Below are 6,441 nucleotides of genomic sequence, written 5' to 3'. Positions count from 1 at the left end.
CTTGAATTTTGTTAGAAAGCTTCTCGATCTAATTCCATTGAGTAGTTGTCTTGGGAAAGAAACTACTCATACTTGGAATCCTTCGGAGCCTTGGGAAAGGAATGAAGGATTCATGCTAGAGAAGCTTTCTCACAGTGGATTGGATTGGGGTTTGGATGGATATTGTGACATGTAATCCTACCAAATTGTGGTTCATGAAATTGTGTGGTATAATCAGTGATCAAGCATCATCTCTTCTTATGAACATTTAAACCAAGGGATTGGGAATTTGTTTGTTTTTAGAGAGCATTGGTGAGCCAAGGAATTGGGATCCAATCATATAAGATTGCCAAGCAAAATTCAATGAATGCATTGGTTGAGGAAGAGATATACATGTTTTGATTCGGAGATTTCAATATCTCCTAAACCCAATGAATTCCCCATTTCTGATTTCCACTTTCTCTTTACATTCTGCAATTCAATTCTTGCAATCACCCCCATTCCCTTTTAATTTCAGCAATTTACATTCTGCTCTTTAATTCATGCAATTTAAGATTCAGCCATTTAATTTTCTTGTCATTTACTTTTCCCGCCAATTTTACATTCCGCAATTCTCATCTCAAATCTTGATTCCGCTCAACTAGAACGCACTTCTAATCCGAATTGCTCACTCAACCAATCCTTGTGGGATTCGACCTCACTCTATTGTGAGTTTTTACTTGACGACGATAACCGGTGCACTTGCCGGAAGGAATTTTGCCGATCGTGCAATTTCCTAATCGTAGCATAACTAGTTTATGCGCATCAAGTTTATGGCGCCGTTGCCGGGGATTGGTTTTCGATTGACAATTCTCAAATTGGAAGCTAACTAGATTGAGCAATTTTCTCTTGCTTTGTTAATTCTGTTCTAGATACTTGTTGAATTTTAATTTCTGCACTTGGTTACATGCTTTCCTTCTTTATGCCTTTAAATTCATGCAACTAACTCACTGACTCACTAACTGTTTGAATTAATTCCTCAATTGAGCTAACCATACTCTTCCATTAACCAAGAGTATTTCACTTGTTTGTGTTTGAGCTGTGTTCTTGTATGACAGGTAGGAGAGGAGAGACATCAACTCCTCCATATACCGAACCAGAGAGGACCCTTCATAGACTTAGAAGGGAAGCAAGAGGGAAGAGAGTAGTGGGAGAAGAGGAATCTGAAGGAGAATCTGAGGACAATTTTGAGGAAGCTTTAGATCTCAACATGGATAGAGAAGTTCACAACCATGAGAGAGCTGATGGAAACGATGCCATCCCTGAGAGGAGGGTTCTTAGTTCATACATAAACCCAACCTCTGGGAATTGTGGTAGTAGCATCCAGAAACCACCCATTCAGGCCAACAATTTTGAGCTCAAGCCACAGCTAATATCACTTGTGGAAAATCATTGTTCCTTTGGAGGAAGTGCTAATGAAGACCCAAACCAACATCTCACAAAATTCCTGAGAATTTGTGACACTGTGAAGTCCAATGGAGTCCAGGAAGATGCCTATAAACTGCTTTTGTTCCCATTTTCACTTAGGGACAAAGCAGCTAAGTGGCTGGAATCATTCCCAAGGGGGAGTCTAACAACATGGGATGAGGTGGAAAGCAAGTTTCTGGCACGTTTCTACCCTCCACAAAAGGTCAATAGGCTTCGATCTGAGGTTCAGACTTTTAGACAACAAGATGGTGAAACTCTCTACGAGGCATGGGAGAGATTCAAGGACTTGACAAGGAAATGCCCACCAAACATGTTCCATGATTGGGTGCAACTGCACATCTTCTATGATGGGCTCTCTTATGAATCAAGGAAGGCTGTAGACCATTCATCAGGAGGTTCATTGAACAGGAAAAAGACTGTGGAAGAAGCCATTGAAGTGATCGAGACAGTGGCTGAAAATGAGTACTACTATGCATCAGAAAGGCACAACACTAAGGGAGTCATGGAGCTGAACCATGTTGATACAATTCTAGCCCAAAACAAGGTGTTTGCCAAGCAACTAGCAGAGCTTACCAGGCAATTAGAAACAAAGCAAGTAGCTGCAATACACACACAAGATCAAGAGGAGGTAGGCATTGAAGGAGGTGATTGGGATGAGGTTAACTATGTGGGAAACCAACAAAGGCAATCATATGATCCACATTCCAACACTTACAACCCAGGCTGGAGAAACCACCCAAACTTTGGGTGGGGAAACCAACAAACCCAACCACAAAATCACAAACCTTACAACCACAACCAACATAACAATTCCACATACCAAAACTCCAACCAAAGATCATACCAAGCCACACAAAGCACCTACCCCCAATCATCATATCATGGCCAAAATAATCAACATACCCAGCCTAATCCGAACCAACAATTTCAAGATCAATTAAACCGGATAGAAGGAATTATGGCAACCATGAGTCAAGACATCATTGAACTGAAGAGCTTCAGGGATGATGTGAGAACTACCTTAAGAAACCATGGTGAAAAACTCAAAAGGATGGAATCTCAAGTAGGAGAGCTATCTCAACAGGCACCCAAATCAACTGCAGTGTTCCCTAGTGACACAGAAAAGAATCCTAAAGGGGAACAAAAGAGAGTAAGATGGGAAGAATGCAAAGCCATCACCATAATGAAGGAAGTCTCAGAAGAAGAAGGAATCAGGCCCTCAGAGCAGGAACCAGAAATTTTGAAGGAAGGTGTGGAAGAAGTTAAGCAAGAAGGTGGAACTGAGCAAGCCAAGGAACTGCAAAAAGGCATGATGGAAGTATACCAACCAAAAGCACCATTTCCTGAGAGGTTAGGAGGAGGTGAAAAAAGGAAAACCTATTCAAGGTTTCTAGAGACATTTAACTCTCTTCATGTCAATATTCCCTTTCTTGAGATTCTTCATCAAATGCCCACACACATCAAGTATTTAAAGGAATTGTTAAGCAAGAAAAGAGTGTTGAAGGGAGGACAAACGGTAACAATGAACAAAGAATGCAGTGCTCTCATCAAGAAGGACACACTCTCTAAGAAAACGGACCCAGGAAGTTTTCATATCCTTTGCATCATAGGGGAAACAAAAATTGACAGAGGATTCTGTGATCTAGGAGCTAGCATAAACGTGATGCCTCTAACTCTTATGAAGAGGCTACAACTGAATGAGGTGAGATCCACTGATGTAATCATACAACTGGCTGACAAAACTCAGAAGCAAGCTGAAGGGGTAGTTGAAAATGTGCTGGTGAAAGTGGGGGATTATTATTTCCCCATAGACTTTGTCATTGTGGACATGGAGGAAAGCTACTTACACCCTATCATTCTGGGCAGACCATTTCTAGCCACTACTAGAGCGCTCATAGATGTAGAACAAGGAGAGCTAATTCTGAGAATACATGATGAACAGCTCATTTTCAAAGTCTTCAAACCTGCATCTGAGCCTGAACCAGAACCTGAAAAGCCTAAAGATGATAGTAGCCATCCGTGTTTGGAGGAAAGTAATCCAGCAGCTGAGACTCTAAAACAGTCATTGGAAGGCAAACAAGAGTTGCAAGAGTTAGAGCCACAAGAATCAGTGGAAACAGATCAGAAGGATCCTCCTGACATAAAGGTCAATGAAGAAATCCTCAAGAGAAAGGGAAGAGTGATAGGGAGATTGCCAAGAGGATGGAGAAACAAGAAAATTCCCACTGAAGGTTTTTCTCCGGGAGATAACGTGATATCAAGTCATTATCTGCCAATCCCACCTGGCCTCAAGACCATTCCTTCCCAGCTCCCTCAAGTGTTCACAATCAGGAAAGTTCTTTCTATGGAACATTTAGAGGTCATGAATGAATCAAGTGGGGACGTTTTCATAGTGAGAGGAGAGGACGTCAAGCACTACAATCCACCCTAACAAGGGACAACCGTCAAGCTAGTGACGTTAAAGAAGCGCTTCATGGGAGGCAACCCATGTTTTTAGTATCCTTAATCTTTAGTGCTTTGCTTTACATCTAATAAAGCATGGTTTCTTATGCATGAACTTGAATCCTCAGGACAACTATTGATTAAGTGCACTAAACCTTGCATGTAAATTACAATTGGTCTCTAAGTTTGGTGTGCCTGATGGCACTCCCAAATTTTACTCAAATTGAATTCCATCTTTCATTCAAGGTGCACAACCAAACATTAAGTTTGGTGTTCTTTTTGAACACAGTTTATGAAAAGCAAGAAGTTCCTCTGGATTTCAAAATTCATGACAAGTATACCATTCACATGTTTTAATACTTTGGTTTCAATTACTTAGGGTAGTCACTTTGTTTAGAATCAAAGAGCCAAGGTGACTATGATTTATTAGAATTATGCACACTCATTAAGGACAACCAATATGGATTTCATGTCATCAGGAGACTTAACCAAACACTAAGTTTGGTGTCCAAATAATAAGTGTGCATACATGTAGAAGTCACGGCTATAAGCTCATAAAGACAAGCATTGATTTACATGTGCAAATACTATTCATAATTCACATGGACCGAAAAATGATAGCAAATTTGTTTGTTTGTGCAGGTACAAAAGAAAAGACAAAAATGGAGGAAAAAGACAAAGGGAGGTACGTGCTTGGTCAAAAAGAAAATTCACAAATCTTTGAAACTAACACATGGGAAAAGGAAGTTCTGCAAGAAAAGAAAGCTACATGTACAACCTAATGCATCCAGAATACTTCCAAGAAAATGAAAAGCCAATCGTCCTTATCTACAATTCATATATTTACCATCAAGCCACCCTTCACAAACCACCCTAGCCGTTCATTTTTCACTCATGGGCACTATAAAGAACCACTTGGGGAATGAGTCCCACACCACCAATTCTCCTTCATACACATTTTCCTTCATCATAGCATAACTATCTCTTTCCGAAAACAACCTCACCACACCTCCAACAACACTTCTTGCTTCACCTTGTCAACTTTAGCTTGTCACTTACCAAAACTAAAAAAAAAAAAAACCAATGGCAGCTTCATCTAGCCACAAAAGAAGAAAAGACAAGCAGCCAATGGAGGAAAACAGGGAATTCGATGCATGGAGATACAGATCAGTGTTCCATGAGATTCAAGCCGAATGGATGAGACCTAAAACGGTACTAGCTGAGGTTCCCTTTGACCTTGAAAAGGATGAGTTCCCAGGTGTTTGGGAAAAGATCAAAAAGAGGAAGTGGGAGCGTCTAACTAAGCCAATCACTAGAATCAACATCAACTTGGTGAAAGAGTTTTATGCAAATGCAGTACGGGAGGATCAAACCAAGAACCCCACATACAAAAGCTATGTGAGAGGGGTGGAAGTTGACTTCAGTCCCAAAGCAATCATGAAAACTCTTGGCCTGAAAAACATACATTTCAGCCAAGCAAGTTATGAAGAAAGGATGATAGGAGAACCTGACTATACAACTATTGCTGAAGACCTTTGTGCCATCAGAGCTGAATGGGTGAGAAAAACAAGAGGGGCTCCAAGAGTCTTGAGAAGGGGAGACCTAACACCTGAAGCTAAAGGGTGGTATGCAATAGTTAGGAGATCCATCCTACCCACTGCAAACTCTTCAGAAATAGTCCCTAAAAGAGCCATCTTGCTACATTGCATTATGGTTGGAGGAGAGATCAAAGTTCATAAACTCATTGCTGAACAGATACAAGAGTTTAGTGAGAAAAGTGACCCTGAATCCTGGCTCCACTTCCCTAGCACTATCATTAGACTATGCATCGATGCCCAAGTACCACTTGAGGATGAAAGACCTAATTGGCTATATCCTGGACTGGCCATAACTGCGCACAGAATGACTCTTGGCCCAACTCCTCCAAGACATACAAGAAGAAGAAATGAAGAAGGGCAACAAGTGGAAGCCGAGCAAGAAGCAGAACAAGAAAGACAGGAAGGAGAAGATAGAGAAGAAGAGCAAGAAGAGCAAGCAACTCCTGAAAGAAGACAACGAATTCCCAGAGACCCCATGGATATGAGCAGAATGCAGGAAATCATGGAAGGAATGTCTCAACAATACATGAGGTCTCAGGAGAGACAAGAGGACTTTCATCTAAAAATGATGGATATGCAAAGGAACTTTGAATCAAGATTCTTCGATCTGCAAAGGGAACAAAATTTACACTTACAGGAATCCTTCAGCCACATATGCCAACACCAAGATGCCAATGTCTTGGCAATCAAGGAAGCCACCACTTTACAGAATGCAAGATACTCAGTCCAAGCTGATTACAACATCAGTTCGCAAATCAAGCTTAACTACATAGGGGAACATCTACACAAGATGGACCCAGCATTCCCAGCTTATGATGAGTATTTCAAAGGGAGGAAAGAAGGAGAAATAAACAAGGCAATGATCCTTGAAAAAGGAGTGGAAGAAACGATGAAAAAGGCTGGATTCTGGAAAAAGCTCATAAGAAAAGACAAGGGAGGCACAAGTGGTCAAAAA

General features: G+C 41.0%; 1 non-coding gene across 1 annotated transcript; it reads right to left on the bottom strand.

Annotated features, from left to right (window-relative positions):
* Positions 1-1,654: 1,654 nt before the first annotated feature.
* On the bottom strand, positions 1,655-1,758 carry LOC148545866 (small nucleolar RNA R71). The gene has a single exon (XR_015901823.1). It is a non-coding gene; the product is annotated as a small nucleolar RNA R71 (small nucleolar RNA).
* Positions 1,759-6,441: the final 4,683 nt, after the last annotated feature.

Source organism: Arachis ipaensis, chromosome B9 (genome assembly GCF_059453495.1).
Source record: "Arachis ipaensis isolate K30076 ecotype BB chromosome B9, ASM5945349v1, whole genome shotgun sequence".
Classification (NCBI taxonomy): Eukaryota; Viridiplantae; Streptophyta; class Magnoliopsida; order Fabales; family Fabaceae; genus Arachis; species Arachis ipaensis.
This window is presented reverse-complemented; position numbering and strand designations above follow the sequence as displayed.